The sequence below is a fragment of the Camellia sinensis genome, chromosome 10 (genome assembly GCF_055761805.1).
Source record: "Camellia sinensis isolate YWXY chromosome 10, ASM5576180v1, whole genome shotgun sequence".
Classification (NCBI taxonomy): domain Eukaryota; kingdom Viridiplantae; phylum Streptophyta; class Magnoliopsida; order Ericales; family Theaceae; genus Camellia; species Camellia sinensis.
Window position 1 is genome coordinate 11593763 of NC_138970.1, and position 19526 is coordinate 11613288.

General features: G+C 42.7%; 1 pseudogene; it reads left to right on the top strand.

The window, feature by feature from the left end:
• The first annotated feature begins 6093 nt into the window (after positions 1-6093).
• Positions 6094-10338, top strand: LOC145800145 (zeatin O-glucosyltransferase-like; annotated as a pseudogene).
• Positions 10339-19526: the final 9188 nt, after the last annotated feature.

A 19526-nucleotide genomic window follows, 5' to 3' on the forward strand; every position in this document is an offset into this window, starting at 1 on the left:
AAGTCTTCAACGCTTTGTAAGAGGAGGCAGAAAAAGAAGCCGAGGACGAGGGCAGCAAGTAGGAGCTCGGAAAGGAAAAGGCTGCTGTTGTTGACCTAAAGGTCGCGACGGAAGGAGCCGGGGATGAGTTTGCCGACCTCTCCCCATTAGCGTAGTTTAGACTTGTCTTTTTTTTTTTTCTTTTTTTTTTTTGTTTGAATTTTTGTAACCGGGCTACAAGCCTCACTACATGTACCAAATTTTCTATTCAATGAAAAGTTCTCATTTTGCCTATACTCTTGCAATGTTTGCCGTAGTTTTTCATTTAACAGTGTTATTCTTGCCCGGCGTAAACTGATTGAACCGAGAAAATTATCCCGGCCGTCAAAGACACGAAAATTATCTAGATTTTAGATCACTAACTCTTCCAGCCGGGGTAAAACATCCCGGCTATATACTATTTCCATCAACCGGGATAAAACACCACGACTAACTTACTTGAATCATCAACTATTCCAACCGGCGTAAATCATCTCGGCAAAACCTTCAGAGTTAAGCAAATCATCAAGTCTTCTAGCCGGGATAAATCATCTTGGCTAAACCTAAGAGTTGAGCAAATCATCAACTCTTCTAGCCGGTGTAAATCATCTCAGCTAAAACCTCAGAGTTGAGCAAATCATCAACTCTTCTTGCCGGGATAAATCATATTGGCTAAAACCTAAGAGTTGAGCAAATCGCTAACTCTTCTAGCCGGGGTAAATCATCTCCGCTAAAACCTAGGAGTTAAGAAAATCATCAACTCTTCTAGTCAGGGTAAATCATCTCGGCTAAAACCTCAGAATTTAGAAAATCATCAACTCTTCTTGCCGGGGTAAATCATCTCGGCTAAAACCTCAGAGTTAAGCAAATCATCAACTCTTCTAGCCGAGGTAAATCATCTCGGCTAACCCTAGGAGTTAAGCAAATCATCAACTCTTCTAGCCGGGGTAAATCATCTTGGCTTTAGAGGCAGTTGCCCCTCATTCACTACATTACTTCTAACACAACAAACTTCATAAGCATAAATAATTCATTTATATTATGGCAAATGGAGTATTTCATTCAGAAATAAAGGGGAAACTTGTCCCTTCACAAAAAAATTACAGACAAAAGACAAAGACTAAAAATAGTACAGCTTGAGGTTAGCCGCACTCCATGGCCGGGGTATGCTTTTGTCATCCAAGTCCTCTAAGTGGTATGCCCCCTTGCCCGCCAGACCGATTATCCTGTAAGGCCCTTCCTAGTTTGCCCCTAACTTGCCTTCACCCGGCACCAGCGTGTTGCCCATCATTTTCCTTACAACCCAGTCCCCGACTTTAAATAGTCTGGGATGCACTGTCTTGTTGTATCTTCTGGACAATTCTTGTTGATATGCGGCCACGTGACTTAGTGCCTTTTCTCGGTGCTCGTCAGCTAGATCCAATTCCAAGGCGATGGCTTTAGAGTTTATCTCGGGCTCAAAATTTTCGCTGCGGATGGTGGGCATGCCGATCTCTAATGGAATGACCGCTTCAATGCCATATGCCAGGGCCAAAGAAGTCTCCCCAGTCGAGCGTCTCGAGGTCATTCGATATGCCCAGAGGACACTAGGGAGTTCCTCAACCCATTTGCCTTTGGCCTTCTCAAGCCTTTTCTTTAACCCATCTAGAATGGTCTTGTTCGGTGCTTCAGCTTGGCCGTTGGACTGAGGGTAGGCCGAGGTGGAATTGTAGAATTCTATCTTCAATTCCTCACAAAATCCTCTAAACAGGCGCCTGTCAAACTGGGTGCCATTATCAGATATCAAAGCCTTGGGGACGCCAAACCGCGTTATCACATTCTGCCAAACAAACCGCTTGACATCCTTTTCTTTGATGGTCGCTAAGGGCTCGACTTCAACCCATTTGGTGAAGTAATCTGTCGCCACAATGAAGAACTTCCGGTTGCCTAGCGCTGTTGGAATTGGTCCCACTATGTCTAGCCCCCACATTGCGAACGGCCAAGGACTTGTAAGGGGGAGAAGTTCTTTAGCCGGCTGGTGAATTTGGTGGGCCAATTTTTGGCATTTTTCACATTTTCGAACATATTTATGCGCGTCTGCCTGCATGCACGGCCACCAGTATCCTTGGGAAATAGCGCAGTAAGCCAAAGATCTCCCCCCGATATGACTTTCGCACATGCCTTTGTGGATCTCGTAAAGGAAAGCTTCTACGCAGTTTGGATGAACACACTTAAGGTACAGACCGGCAAATGACTGCTTGTATAAAGCGCTAGATGGAGAGAGCCAAAACTGCTCTGACTTCACTCGGACTTTATGTGCTTCCTTTTTATCGGCCGGAAAGGTCCATTCTTTTAGAAAAAGGATGATAGGGTCTATCCAAGAGAGGCTAACCTCGGTGCAGAGTACTTCCGTCTGCTCGGAGTCCTCAATACTAGGCCTTGGAAGAAACTCGATCAGAAGAGGACTGGGAGTTGAATTGTCGAACATGGAAGCTAAACCGGCCAACTCATCCGCTCGGCCATTTTCTTCACAGCCAATTTGTTGGACTCTTATTGCTTGGAATTCCTTGATGTGTTCTCTCACTAAAGCTTGGTACTTGGTCATTCTGTCATCTTTGGCTTCCTACACTCCAGACACTTGGTTGACAATAAGTTAGGAGTCGCTGTAGACCATCAACTCGAATGCTCGCAACTGGAGCGCGCTTTTAAGGCCGGCCAGCAGTGCTTCGTATTCAGCCTCGTTGTTTGATGCTGAGAATCCAAGTGTGATAGAGTTTTCGATGGTTAGACCGTTCAGCGAGATCAAAACTATGCCCAGCCCGGCACCGTGCCGATTTGAGGCGCCATCTACAAAAAGTTTCCACATTTCACCAACGAAGAGTTTCCAACATTCTAAGGGGTCCTGGGAGGCTTGAAGGTTGATGGGATCACGGTCGCTGGACTGCTCGGCTTCAAGCTCGCTGCTGACTATTTTAACAGACACGTCTTCATCTCTCATCGGCGATGCTATACCAGACCCAACAGGTTGATCTGTTATTCCCAAGTCTATCGTCGCATTGCCGAGCTGAACTACACTTCCGACTGAAGGTTCTGTGGACAGGCGCACAAGTTCTACGTCGCCAACATCAGCCTGTTGTGCAATTTTCGTTGGGCTTACACTCGCCACCCCGGCTGCTGCGGTAAGATCCATCGGGCATACCGGGTGAATTCCAGGTGAGAATTCAGCAACAAAGTCGGCCAAGGCTTGGGCTTTGATGGCGGTTCGGGGTTAAAACTTAACGTCGAATTGCCCTAATTCGACTGCCCACTTCAAGATTCGACCGGAGAAATCCGCCTGTTCAAATAAGGCTTTCAAAGGGAAATCGGTCAACACCACGATTGTCTGAGCATGAAAGTAGTGCACTAATATCCTGGAGGCCATCATTGGCGCCAAAGAAAATTTTTCCAGCGGCAAGTACCTCGACTTCGCCGGTAGCAAGGTTTTGCTCATGTAAAAGATAGGGAGATGTTGGATGCCTTCTGACCGGACAAGCACTGCACTAACTGCATGTTGAGAAACTGCCAGACAAAGGTAGAGTTCTTCACCAAGAGTGGGATGGAAGACAAATACGTTTTGAGCTCGACCAAGGCCCTATCACATTCCTTGTCCCATGAAAACTTGGACTTCAAGGCTCGAAAGAAAGGGCGGCAACAATCTGATAACCAGCTTATGAATCGATTAAGTGCGGCTTCCATACCGGTAAGATGTTGCACGTCCTTTGCCAAGTTGGGCTGCTTTAATTCTTGTATGGCTTTAATTTGTGAGGGGTCCGCTTTGATGCCTCGGTTTGTGACTAAGAAGCCCAGGAATTTCCCTGATCCTACGCTGAAGGCACACTTGGACGCATTCAAGCGAAGCTTGTGTTGTTTGAGAATGGCGAACATCTCGGCTAGGTCAGATAAGTGGTCGGTTTGCTGCTTGCTTTTGACCACCATGTCATCGATGTAAGCCTCCATCGTGCGGCCTAGCAGAGGGGCAAACATCTTGGTCACCATCCTCTGGAAAGTGGCCCCGGCGTTTTTCAAACCAAAAGGCATGACTCTATAGTAAAACAATCCCCTTAGGGTATTGAAAGAGGTTATCTCGTGGTCGGGTACATGCATGGCGATCTGGTGATAACCACGATAGGCATCTAAGAAACTGAACCGGTTATGTCCGGCTATAAGATCCACTAGCTGGTCTATTCTAGGCAGAGGAAAACTGTCTTTAAGGCAAGCTCGGTTGACCGTCTTGTAATCAATGCAAACTCGCCACTTCTCATTCTTCTTGGGTACTACGACCGTGTTCGAAACCCACCGAGGGTAACGCACTTCCTGAATTGCCCTAGCCTCTAGCAGGTTCTTGACTTCCTTCGCGACTACCTCGGCGTGATGAAAGGCGATCTCCTCGTTCTTTGAATGACAGGACGCACATCCGGGAAGACATTGAGTTGGTGGGAAATAAAGCTTGGATCAATGCTGGGCATGTCGTATGGCGTCCATGCAAAGACTTCGATATTCGCTACCAGGAACTCCACCATCTCAGCACTTTCTTGGGCAGTCAGGCTAGATCCCAGCAAAAAGAACTTGTTAGGATTTTCTGTGTCGATCCGTACCTCTACCAACTCTTCAACAGCCTTTTCCTCGGCCCTAGTGCCCACGTCATCCAGGACCCCTTGGTCTTCCAGACCTTCGATCATTTGCACAAAGCCTTTGGCAGCTCGGCTCCTATTCACTGCCACGAAACACTGTTTCGCCATGACTTGATCGCCCCAAATCTCCTCTACTTCCCCTGTAGCCGAGGGAAACCTCATGACCTGGTGGTAGGTTGACGCTACCACTTGCATGGCGTGAAGCCATCCTCTACCAAGGATCAGATTGTATGTGGACGGCATCTTCAATACCCAAAACTCCACCTGTTTGACCCCAGATCCGGCTTTGACTAGTAGGATTATCTTTCCTATTGGACACTCCGGTTGTGAGTTAAAACTAACCAGTGGCGAAGTTGCCGGAGCCAAGTCTATATCTCAAAGTTTGAGCTGCTTGAAGACATCGTAGTACATGATCTTGACCGAGTTGCCTTAGTTGATTAGGATGCGCTTAACATCAAAGTCCCTAACGCAAAGGGTGACCACTAGGGTATCACTGTGCGGCGTTTGAATGCGCTCAAGATCCCTACTTGAGAAGCATTTTTCTCCTCGGTCTTGCCTCTTTTGACCGCGGGCTGGACTGACAAAACTTCCCTCATATGTTTCGCCTGTTTGATCATCCCTTGAAGCTTGCATACCCGTGCCGGCTCTACTATACCGTGGATCACATTGACCACTCCTTGGGGGGTGCCTCTAGGTCATCTGAACCACTTGGCTCAGCCGGAGTGTGGTGCGCAGCCCTGACGCCCCCGTCGATGTAACGGTCCAAGTGACCGGCTACGACTAACTCCTCCAAGTGTTACTTTAAGGGCAAACAGTCCTCCGTCCGGGGCCCTCACTCCTTATGAAATGTGCAGCGGTACCACAGATTGAAGCCCTTTTGTGCATCGCCTAACTTAGCAGGAAACCGAATGTAAACCTCGTCGCAGATTTCACTAAGTATGCGGTAGATTGGAATTTTAAAAACTGTGGTGATACCCGTCCGAGCATTTAACTTTATGTTCACATCTGCTGCGTCATCACAGGGATACTCTACTCGTTCATTTCGGCAACCTTTACCCCGGTTTCTACGATCCGAACCACGGTCAGATTCCCTTGCGTGGTCACTTGGACGGTTTGTCTCCTGTCCGACCGTGTGTACTTTTCCAGCCGCCCTTTTGTCCGTTGCCATCGGATTTGTTTTTGTGGTGGATGTCGCCACATCATCCTCTACTCAGATGTGCTCATTGATGCGTTGCATTAGCTGTCCCATAGAAGTTGGTTGGTTCATCAAGAGCAAGTCCTTCAGTCTGTGTCCGACCGAGAGACCGCACTTATATTGGGTGATTGCTAGGTTGGTCGAGCAATCTAAGATCTCGTTGAAGGTTTCCCAATATCTCGCGTTGTATGCTTTGAGGGTGTCGCTCGACTCCATCTTGACACTCAGGAGATGGTCCACTTCCTTTGGCGTTTTGGTGTTAGTTTTGAATCAGGTCACGAATGCTTTCGCCAACTGCTGCCACCTTTCGATGCTTTCCTCCGGAAGCCTCTCAAACAATTTCAAGCCCAACTCCTCCAAACTCGATGGGAAAATAAGGCACATGAGAGCATCATTACGCCTGTGTCCAGCCATGACCTGTCGGAAGTGGCTTACATGCATGTACGGATCGCTTTTCCTGTCATAAAGCGTAAACTTGTGCTGGTAAAAGCCCGTTGAGAGCAGTGTGTCTCTATCTCAAGGGAGAAGGGAGTGGCGTTCAGCCTCGCCAAATCTTTGCCTAGAGGGATAGGCACAGCTGAACAAGATGGCGGCATTATAACCTCCTCACTGGCGTGACCTCTGTAGGATAACCACTGGAGCGCCGACACCCTTTGAACCTCCCGTCGGCGAGCTCGTTCCTTCAAGACGTCCCTCAAGTCCTCCGAACGAGCAAAGTAGAAATATCTCGACATCGTCGACGGACGTGAGGGATGGCAGCTACTATCTTGCGTGCTAGACTTCTCTGCAGGCGGCTCTGAGTCTCTAGTCCTAGAGCTTCTAGCGATGGAAAGGGAGGGCGTGTGCCGCTGGTTCTGGCTGCCTGAGCGGCGGGGTTGGGTGCGCTCACTGTGGTCTCCCACTCCAGCAACACCCTTCCCTTTGACTTGCCATTTGAGAGCTTCCATCTCTGCCTCCATTCTCTGGATGACGGTGTCATGAACCCTTAATTTGTGCTCCAGGCATTGAGCATGTGACCCTCTTCGCCGCCGGTGTCCGTCTGGACTCCGCGAGTGACCGAAGCTCCTGGTGCCCTCATCTTGTGCATCTCTTAGAAGTCCTCCTAGGGAATTCTCCAGGCCCACCATGTTCGGAATGGCGGAAGTCCGTCTCTCCGTCGGACTGACTCTGGGGTAATACCGTCAGTGGCAGACAATGGTACTTCGTCGTTGTTTGCCATGGAGGGCGATCCGATGAGCTTGGAGGGCAAGGTTGTGTCTACTCAAAACTTCCCACAAACAGCGCCAAGTGTACGGGGAGGAAATATTTGACGCCACCCGTACTCCTCGTGTCCAAGCTGCACCTTTCTCCGATTATCGAGCGAACACAACGAAGGTGAGTTACCCGGTGGTGTGTTGCCAAAAAACCCCTCTGACGGTCAAGTTAGCACACACTCTGAGAGAGAGAGAAAGAGAGAGAAGAGAAGACAATGTGCAAGAATCTCTCTCACCAGTAGATGTTCCATCCTCCGCATGGGGAGCGCTGTCACGTTTATATACTTTATGCGCTCACCTCTGCATCCATTCGCCCATTGACGCACGGACCTGCTCTCATATCACGCTCTCCCATGTGTCAGCGCAAATTCAGCTAAACACCACCTAATCAAACCGCCAAATGGCGTTAGCATGAACGGGTAGCCCGGCGACACTAACCCAGCCTCCTACGACCGTGTTACTTTACGGGACAAACCGTGCTCCTCGCCGAGCTCCATTATGACTGAGCTCAGTAGCCCACCGCTATAACCGAGCTCCTGCTCGGTTGGGCCGGCCTGCGGAGGACCTCATTTGCCGAGCTAAACGAGCAAACAATAGAGACCGGGCTGACAGAGAATCATCTCGGCCAAATGGGGCCAGGACTTTAATCGAGCAAACTCCCCCTGGATCAGCCTAGGCCAGCTCGGCCCAAACACACTTGGACCCATTTTAGCCCGGCCATTACCACAGCCTAAAGCCAGATTATGAAATCTCCCTCTCAATATATAAAGTTACTTAGCCAATATAATTATACGTTGATATTGGCATCATATGTAAAATATCCATAAAAGCAAAAAAGAAAATTGAAAACTAGAATTCAAATGAGTTTGCCTTTGTTTTGGGTTATGGCTGCTCAAACAAGTCTAAGAAAGTCTAAGAAGAATTTTGTTTTTATTTTTTAATTTGATCAGTAAAAAAAGAAACTGTATTAAAAAATATATAAAAAAAAAAGAAAAAAAAAAGAGAAAGTACAAACAGAGGACAAGATGTCCTCAATAAGAGAAGCAAAAACATTATCTATCAAAATAAAGAGACAATTTAAACATCACAAATCACTTTTCAATTTCTAGAATAAAATAAAATAAAGAATGATGCCAACTGGCATACACCAACATGCTATTATTATAGTGAAAGAAGTGTGAAATCAACAAATTGACAGCACAAATTTTTTGCTACAATTAATATAAGACAAAATAATAATATCATTTAGTTAGTCCATTGTTAACTGCTTGCTAGTACACCCCCAAAAAAAAAATTTGAAATGGAAATGGAAAAGCTACTAAAGAACCAAACATTGCAGTAAAGAAAAAAGCAAACCTTTGCATTTGATTTTGGTGATGTTCTGACACCTCATTGAATCCAATCTGAGAGATCTCATTACAAAGTTTTCTGATTCCAATCCCTTTTTTTATGTACTTTTTGTGCACACGTAACTGCTTACGAAATTATTTTTTGATGAAAAAATGAGGTGCCTATAGAAAAGAGCACACTTCGGTAAAGTTAAACCATGGATAAGACATCATCTTCAACTTTGTATGTATCTGAAACAAATGCATAGGGAAAAACAACAGCAAAGGCCGCAGCGGCAAGTTAAGAAGAGATGAAAAATATGTAACAATAGAAATCAATTATTGATTTGATATTATAAGAGTATCAGAATAAAAAAATAAAAGTTTCATAGAAATGGACACATAAATCATGCCACAGAAACATTATAGGACACTAAGCATGCACCCCTATGAGTGTTGTGTCATTTTTGTGACGATTCTATTCATAAATGTGTACATAAAGAACCAACTCATTACAAACAGAGAGGAGATTGAGAAACTCTCTTTCAGAAATTGTAATCATCCGTAGATGTTCATAACCAACAGCCAAGCCATGACTCCAGCCAATCTCAAGTGTGCCTTTCCCATGCCAAAGCCACCTCAACCACCTTCTCCAACTCTCCTACCTAATCTCCTCCTACAACATCCTGGTCCACTACGCCTACTTTGCCACCCACATCCACCAAGCTAAACTCCGCTTCAATGGCACAAACTGCCTTTCCTTTGCCCAAATCAATTTCCATGAGTTCCCTACCCCTCATTTCCGCTCTAATCCACATAAACCCAACACCCCGTGTAAATTTTCATCACATCTCCAACCATCCTTCGAAGCCTCTTTGCATCTCCACGACCCCATGACCGAACTCTTACACAAAATCTCTTCCATGGATTGAAAATTTATAGTTGTCGACGATGCCCTCATGGCTTATGTGGTCCAGGACATCACTACCACACCAAATTTGGAATCCTATTCTTTCACCACCATTACTGCATTCACTTGTTCTTTGAAGGATGGCAAATGATGAGAAAATCCCTCCAGATAGACAAACCACAAGGATTACCATCTATTGAAGTATGCTACCCTTCCAAGATTCTAAATTTCATCACCCTCCAAATTAATTTTCTGAAATTTACATCTAGAACTATCATGAACTCGTGCAGATCAATCAAAGGTACTTACATTGATTTATTGAAGAAGGTACTGATTGATGAAGACAAGTAGCTATGGGCGATCCAAGCCACTGAACTCAAGAAGAGTAGATGGCAACAAAAACTCAAATAGGCAACACAGATGTTTGGATTGGCTTGACAAACAAGCCCCACATTTCGTGTTATATGTTTCGTTTCGAACAACAACTTCGATGACAGATCGACAAATCAAAGAGCTCACAACGGGGTTGGAACAGAGCAGACAAAAGTTTATTTGAGTGTTTAGAGATGCTAGTAAAGGAGACAGTTTTGCAGGAGATGTCATGAGAGTAGAAGCACTGCCAGAAGGTTATGAAGAGAGAATTGAAGGAATTGGGCTAGTTGTGAGAGATTGGGCACCTCAACTTGAAATTTTGGTGCAACGATTAACGGGTGGGTTCATGAGTCTCCGTGGATGGAATTCATGCCTGGAGATCATCGCCATGGGAGTGCCAATAAGCCTGGCCGACGGACTCGGATCAACCCAAGAACGCTATATTCTGGTAACAGACATATTCAAGGTTCGGGTGGTTGTTAAGCAATGGGCAGCACGCCAAGAGGTGGTGGCTTCATCAACCATTGCAAAAGCTGTCAAAAGTCTAATGACATCACATTCTTGGCATAAAAACGAAAAGAGGCTTGGCGAGGAATTTTGCAGTGGTAAATAGTGAACTCACACCAGCCATACAAGGCCTCCCTATTAGTTAAAAAAACCTGGTGTGTATGGTGTGACTGGGGGGCGTTGTATTAATATTACCAACGCCCCCCCTCCCGCTAATCTGGGCCGTCCATTGCTGTACTTATGGACACGTGTATGGATGTGGTTAAAAGGAAATCACACTCGAGCCTAGGTGTGAGTGGTGTGAGTACTTTTGATTCCTTTTCCAGTTAGTGCTATACACATGTCACTTTTCTGGTGGTTTGCGTGGTTGTAAAGAAAATATTCTTGCAGAATGATAAACATAAAGCAAGGGCGGAAAAAATTATGTGTTTGAATTATTTTGAATGTGGAATCTTCATCCTTACTTTAAGGAGTCGAATGTACTTTAAAATTGTTTAGAATTGTAATTTTATCTATTTGTATTTTTAATGTTCAAGTTAATGGAGGTGCACGATATAAAAACTAGTGTTGTTGATGGTATTTCAGCAAGTGATTTCAGTTGTATTGAACTTGCATTGCCTAATTTATTTTCTCAATTGAGGTTAAGATACAAACAAAAAAGTATTAAGGTTGATAAAATATTCCCCCCTTTGCGCACCCAATGCCAGTGGGTTGGTTAGAGTAAATGTCTATGATCGAAGGTTAGATGGTAATGACAGTTTGCAGGCGTGGTTTCTTTTCCCTGTCGATTGTCAATGCGAGTTAGTCTATTATGGTAATGGTTATTGTTCAATTAACGACAAACAGGAGCCATGGATGGTGAAGTATCGACTTGAAAATTCGAATATTAAAAGGGGGATTACGTATTGTAAAATGAAGGGGTATCTGAAGTATTCTACAAGTGACATGCCAGAAAATTCGCAGATGAGGGCCCTCTCTATTGTCATGTTATCTAAAAAATATTCTAATGAAAATGTTGATATTTGTCATTATCCTCCCACGAAGGCCATTCCAATTCTGACACGGACTAAGTCAATGGGTTTACCGAAGAGGCGAAGAGATTTGTTGTTAGGAGGTTTTGGAGAAAGTGGTTCAGTTATTCATGAACGCAGAGCTCGTCTGAGATTGATGCACGCAGAGGTGGTGATGACACTAGTGATGTTGATCCTGGTCCGTCGATTTCGGAGGTTGGTGTTAGCAAAGAGGAAGTTGATCATAGAGGATCAGTTGTTATGGATCCAACAGAATTTTCTAATGTTTTACGAAATGTAATCATCAGTGTAAAAAATAGTGATGTGACTCAAGATGTAATAGTTGATGATAAGGGAAATGTAGTAAGTAAATAAAACTTTTAGTGGTTTCGTAAATAAAATTAATAAAATTTTTCATTAATCATAATGGTGGTTACATTAACATCAAACCATTCTCTCATTTTTGGGGACATTGTATCTAACCAACTACTGTCCCCATTAGTTAATATAATACAAGGAATTCCTTCTCTAACAGTGAGATCTGGTTGGAATTTAACAAATACATGGAAATCTGTCTGGTAGCCTACTAAAATTTTCATTAATTCTATAACGACCCTGGTTTTGACCCTTCTCTTGTGGTGTTCCGGACTCGGGTTCGTATGGTTTGGATGATGGTTCATGTCTTGCTTCCCTTCTCTTCCCCTTAATGTTGGTTATTGGGTTGTAGTTGTATGTTTGGAACAGGTTGGTTGCTTGTTTTTCTAAACCTTTGTTGCCCAAAATTTTGCTCTTTCGCTCAAGCGGGCATTCGGGCGCTCGAGCGGGGACTGTGTTTGCAAAAATACTAGAAGGGTGTATTTCACGCTCAAGCACAGGGTTTTACGCACGAGCGGGAGTCTGTGTCTTACGCTCGAGCGGGGCTTTCCACGCTTGAGCATACCGCGCTTTATCAGATCGTGAAAGTGACATTTCAGATCATTTTCTGCTTTCTCTCTCCCTCTAAAAGTCTCCAAATTTCCAGATCTTGAGCTTCTCTCTCTAGAAACTCACCGTCTCTCTAAGATTTCATCTAAATCCATTGAGTTCTTGACCCTAGTGTCATTGAGAATAAGGTAGAAGGCTTCAAGAGCTTCGTATTGATCTAAGTAAAAGTGGGTTTCACCATTTTTGGAGTTCAACCTTGCTTTGCTTGTCTTCTCTTCTTAAGGTAGGGAATTTCTACACTCTAATATGATTTTTAGCTTAGTTATTTGCTATTGTGTAAAAATGATGAGATATGGTTGTGGTTGGGACAAATCTAGGATTTTGGTGTGAATGAAAAGAGGCATATTTGATAAATATGAGGTAAATGAGTATGAGACTTGATTATAAGATCATATTGTGCCAAAATAGTTGATTTTGGTGTTTGGGTTGATATTTGGAAAGAGGGAGATTTTGCCCGAATTTTGATTAAAATATTATTTTGTATAAATAATTGGGAATTAACATTGAAAATGTGAAATTGAAATGTTGTGGTTATAATTGGTGATATTGGATATGTATTATCCCACCTATGTAAGTTTTGAATAAACTATTTATTTTGAGATTGAACATTTCTTTAGAAATAATTGTATTGGGCTATTGGTAGAGGATAGTTATGATTGTTGTAGAAATTACATGAGAATTAGGAGATTTAATGCTAATCCATTGTTGGTGTCATTGAATATGACCATGTTATAAATACATTATATATATATATATATATGTTTATTGGGAGAAGAAAGGGGATGTACTCCATATATGACTATGTTTATAAATACATTGTATATGTATGTTTATAGGGAGGAGAAAGGAGATGTACTCCATATATGATTATGCTTATAAATACATTGCATATGTATATTCGTTTGGGAGGAGAAAGGGGATGGACACCATTTAAAGCAAGTTGGCTAGAATGTCCTGGGTAAAAGACCCAAAATTTCATATATAAATAGGTGCTGATTCCTTCGGACGAAATATCCGTAAAATGGCAGGTTTGAAGTGTTTATGTGTATTCCGCATAGTTGGGAAACCATTGAGTTGTAGTCTCATTTTGGTTGTTGAAAGATGATGAATTTAACTCATGAATTGAGTAGCATATATGAACTTGAAATGGAAATGAGGTTTGGTCTTAGTGGCATATGACTATGCAGGCCTTGTGAATGTTATAGTATCGGTATTGTTTATGCACGTGGTATTTGTACCTTTGCTAAACTTCATATACTGTGTTAGATTATCTCTACTGGGCTGTTGGCTCACCCTATATGGGAATATCATTTTCAGGTGCAGGTGAGGTGTTACCTCCAAGGCAACAACATGGATGGACTTTCGGGAAGCAAGAGCTTCTTAATTATGCCTTATGTGTGTATGTTTGATATTTGTAAAGCCAAGGGCTTAAGACGTAATGAGCGAGACTCAATTTGTGTAACCAAGTAATGACTTGGAAAGATGTAAGCCTACATAGCATTTAAATGGTTGTTAAACATTGAACTCTGATATATGAAAGTATGTTGTTTCTCATATTTATTCCACATATGAGTTATCTTTATTGTATTATTTTGGGGGTGTTGCAAATTCGGTGGGGACTGTCGAGTATTTGATGTCGTCTATGATGTTGTACACGGCGTCTTGGTCGCAGTCCTTAAAGCTTATTCTGCCGGAGAAGTAATTGTGTCGTCCGAGGCTTCTGGCCCAGGCGGTTTTGCCTGTTCTTCAGGGTCCTTCGAGGTAGAGGGAGATTGGGCGGATAGGCCTCTATTATGGTTCCTGTTATCAAAGAAGGAGGAGAGTTCTTTGTCAGTAGATAAATTGTTTATATTATTTTTGTGTATCCCTAATCTAAGGAAGTCATCTTCCCTCCAAATGGAGAGACAACAAATTTGACATAACTCGTACTAAACGAAATTTTGACTTAAAAACAAAATATTATTTTCTGCCTATTTTTTTACTTCTTCATTTAAGAAAGGAAATGGATTAAAGGGGCTAGTATATGGGGGCCTCTCTCTTTTGTAATGATCCCTCGAAAATGTTTTTAATTAGGGATATACTTTAGATACCCCTTCATTTTACAATACGTAATCCCTCAAGAACAGGCAAAATCGCCTGGGATAGAAGCCTCGAACGAAAAAAGCTTTAAGGACTACGATATAAATGGTGGACGATATAAATGCCTGGTTCATCGATTTCGGAGGTTGGTGTTAGCAAAGAGGAAGTTGATCGTAGAGGATCAGTTGTTATGGATCCAACAGAATTTTCTAATGTTTTACGAAATGTAATCATCAGTGTAAAAAATAGTGATGTGACTCAAGATATAATAGTTGATGATAAGGGAAATATAGTAAGTAAATAAAATTTTGAGTGGTTTCATAAATAAAATTAATAAATTTTTTCATTAATCATAATAGTGGTTACATTAACATCAAAAGAAACCACGCCTACAGACTGTCATTACCTTCTAACCTCCGATCATAGGCATTTACTCTGACCAACCCACTGGCATTGGGTGCGCAAACGGAAGAATATTTTATCAACCTTAATACTTTTTTGTTTGTATCTTAACCTCAATTGAGAAAATAAATTAGGCAATGCAAGTTCAATACAACTGAATTCACTTGCTGAAACACATTCAGCAACACCAGTTTTTATATCGTTCACCATCATTAACCTGAACATTAAAAATAAAAATAGATAAAATTATAATTCTAAACAGTTTTAAAGTACATTTAACTCCTTAAAGTAAGGACGAAGATTCCCCATTCAAAATAATTCAAACACATAATTTTTCCTGTTTATGTCTATCATTCTGCAAGAATATTTACTTTACAACTACGCAAACCACCAGAAAAGCGACACGTGTATAGCACTATCTGGAAAAGGAATAAAAAGTACTCACACCACTCACACCTAGGCCCGGGCGTGACTTCCTTTTAACCACATCCATACATGTGTCCATAAGTACAGTAATGGACGGCCCAGATCAGCGAGAGGGGGGGCGCTGGTAATGTTAATATAGCACCCCCCCCCCCCAATCACACCACTCACACCATGCACACCAGGTTTTTTAACTAATAGGGAGGCCTTGTACGACTGGTGTGAGTTCACTGTTTACCACTACAAAATGCCTCGCCAAGCCTCTTTTCGTTTTTATGCCAAGAATGTTTTCCTCACTTACGCACAATGCCCATGCCCAAAAGAAAAACTCTTAGAACTCCTCTAATCCCTTCTCCTACTAGCTTGTCAGCCATATTACATATTTGTTGCAAGAGAGCTCCACGAAGATGGAAACCCTCACCTCCATGCCATGGTTCAATGCACGAAGAAAATTCAAACCTCCAACCCGAGAAGTAATTGTGTCATCCGAGACTTTTGGCCCATGCGGTTTTGCCTGTTCTTGAGGGTCCTTCGAGGTAGAGGGAGATTGGGCGAATGGACCTCTATTCTAGTTCCTGTTATCAGAGGAGGAGGAGAGTTCTTCGCCTGTATATAAATTGTTTATATTATTTTTGTGTATCCTTAATCTAAGGAAGTCGTCTTCCCTCCAAACAGAGAGACAACAATTTTGAAATAACTCGTACAGAACGAAATTTTGACTTACAAACAAAATATTATTTTCTGCCCATTTTTTTATTTATTCATTTAAGAACGGAAATGAATTAAAGGGGATGGTATATGGGGGCCTCTCTCTTTTGTAATGATCCTTCGAAAATGTTTTTAATTGGGGGTATTTTGTGACGTAATCGGTGGGACAGCAATTGAGGGGGCCCGCAAGCCACCAAAAAAGCAACACATGTATAGCACTATCTGGCAAAGGAATCAAAACTACTCACACCACTCACACCTGGGCCCAAGTGTGACTTCCTTTTAACCGCATCCATACACGTGTCCATAAGTACAGCAATGGACAACCCAGATCACCAGGAGGAGGGGCGCTGGTAATATTAATACAACGCCCCTGCAGTCACACCACTCACACCATTCACTCTAAGTTTTTTAACTAATATGGAAGCCTTGTATGGTTGGTGTGAGTTCATTGTTTACCACTACAAAATGCCTCGCCAAGCCTCTTTCTGTTTTTATGCCAAGAATGTTTTCCTCACCTACCCACAATGCCCATGCCCAAAAGAACAACTCTTATAACTCCTCCAATCCCTTCTCCAACTAGCCTGTCAGTCATACTATATACTTGTCGCAAGAGAGCTCTACGAAGATGGAAACCCTCACCTCCATGCCATGGTTCAATGCACGAAGAAAATTTGAACCTCCAACTCAAGACTTTTCGATCTGACTGGAACCAACGACAGAATCTATTATCCAAATGTAGAAAAACTCCACTTGCCAATACTTGGAAAAGCAGAAACAGAGGAACAATTCTTTGCACTCTGTAAAGAAAGATGTCCCGCTGATTACGTCACAAAATACCCCCAATTAAAAACATTTTCGAGGGATCATTACAAAAGAGGGAGGCCCCCATATTCTAGCCCCTTTAATTCATTTCCTTTCTTAAATGAAAAAGCAAAAAAATGAGCAGAAAATAATATTTTGTTTGTAAGTCGAAATTTCGTTCAATACGAGTTATGTCAAAATTGTTGTCTCTCTATTTGAAGAGAATACAATTTCCTTAGATTAGGATACACAAAAATAATATAAACAATTTATTTACTGACGAAAAGCTCTTCTCTTCCTCTGATAATAGGAACCAGAATAGAGGCCCATGCGCCCAATCTCCCTCTACCTCAAAGGACCCTCAAGAACAGGCAAAACCGTCTGGGCCAAAAGCCTCAGACAACACAATTATTTCTCTAGTAGAATAAGCTTTAAGGACTATGACCAAGACGCCGTCTACAACGTCATAGACGACATCAAATACTCGACAGTCCCCACCACATATTGTTTTTCATCATAAGTGATAATAGTTCGTCAAATTCTGTCCCCACACCTGACAAGATATTTATTGGAGTTGGCGAGGGTAATCCTGAGATCCTAATTGTTGATCCTAACCAGTCCGACCGATTTCAGATGCTAAAGAAAATGAGATTCAAGCTCGTTGGTGGCATGTCACGACCCCATTCCGCCCCTAGTAGAATGGTGCCATGATGGCCAGTAATTCACGATTACCAAAGGCCGACTTACAAAATTTCACACATAATCAGAGTATAAACATGTGGGGCTCACGAATGCGGAAGCAATAATTTAAAATATAAGTGGTCCATAAGAGCAGTGCATAAGTTTAAATGAAATGGCATACAACTTTACAAAATTTTACAACTTGAATACAAATACCAAGAAGTACAAAATACATATTACATCCTGACCACAAGGCTTCTCAAGCCGACATGTGTAAATTACAAGTATTATAAGCCGAGAAGCATAATTTTCAAGACTGCCGACGTGAATACAAGTTAGGCCGACATAACAAAAACCCTAAACAAGCTCGCAAATCACACCTAGGCGTCACCGCCTTCCTACTCATCACCTACATATATATAGAGAGGGTGAGCTTGGATACTCAGTGAACGGTATAAATAATAAAAGGGTTTGCATGACTGGTATTCAAGATCTTTATCAAATAATACATAACATAATTAGTGCAAGTCAAAGGATGAACCAAGTCCATCTAGCAAGTCTGTCAGGTTTCAAAGGATGCTTATTAGCATCATTTTTAATACAAGTGATGACATCTCGGCAACCAAGCCCACGCGGTAAACCGTCAGTGGCAAACAAGGCAAGACAAGACAAGACAAGAGAGATATCTCAATTCAACGGTGTCGTTGCATTATAGTCCCCTGACACTAAGGACTTGTGCTACTAATGCTTAGAGTCCCCTAGCACGTACGGACTTCTAAACTTTGTGCTATTAATGCTTATAGTCCCCTAGCACGTACGAACTTCCAAACTTTGTGCTACTAATGCTTATAGTCCCCTAGCACGTACGGACTTCCAAGAATGTCATCAAAATAAGGTAGTACATATTTTCCAATTAGGAATAACCATTCATGCTGATAAATACTTTTCGAAACGAAGCAAAACAAGACTTTTATCAAAGTATTATAACATAGCTTTATTAAAAATACCACTCACTTAGTTCTTCAAACGTCGAGGTCAAGGCAGGTCCAAGTCCTACAAACACACGGCAAAGTCTGTTGGATGCACTTTCAAACAAGTTTCACATGCATGCAGATGATCTCGGCATTCCTCACGACTAAGTCAAATCAAAACAAACACCGTTCTTTATTTCGGGAAAACATGCTGGGCAATTACCAGGTCAAGGCCGAGGTCCCACACCTCCTTGCCGAGGTGTGGCCTCGATGGCCACATTCAAAGAAATGAATCGGGAAAAATCTGGGTTTCCCTCTCTTGCAGAACATGAAGAACATGAACATGAGGAAGATGAATGCAAGGATCATAATTTGCTATTACGAAATCTGAGATTTCATGCTATAAGTTCGAAAACATAGACCTGGGTACCCATATTCAAGGATCTTGTGAGGACAAACACAAAAACATGAATCTTAATTAAACCTTTCGGATCAAACGAGACTTTTATTCAAGAACACATGAATACCACTTTCTCTTTCTAAAACCAAACTTTCAATCGATGCATGGCTTGCAAATCAGGTTCAATCATGCAATGCAGCTAGATGATTAACAAGAACAACAAGAGTAGGTCAAGAATCTAACCTTAATACACGAATCTAACGGTTAGATCTCTAAGAATTGAGCTTGAAGATCCACTTTTTCACTCTAAAACCCCTTCTTCCTTCTAGAGCTTCTCTTTCTCTCTCAAGGCAAAGATATGATATAAAATGACAGGTTCTACTCACTGCCGGCTGATTTATCACTCAGCTCGAACACGTGGCAACGGCTGGTTGGTTCTCCCCGAAAAGGTGGCTGACAGACCAGACAAAGTATGGCGAAAGAGTGTTTAACAACCAAAGCGGCATGGCACTCTGACAAAGTACTGACATCGGGTGAAAACATCGGCTCCGGTAGGTGAGGTATCTATGATCCCAGCTAGGACGGACAACACTTGGCCTAGCTGTGCAACACCTTGGCCTAGATATGCCACACCTCAGTCTAGGTTGCGCCAATCCGGAACAAGATCACTTGGGTTCAAGGACAACATCTCGACCTAGATGATACACCTCTCGGCCTCGATGATACACCTCGGCCTAGAAAATGACATCTCGGCCAATATACCAGGATGAAGGTAGAGGTCAACCAAAGTGGTTCCAAGATAATTCTAGACTGAAGATGACCTCGGCTAAAC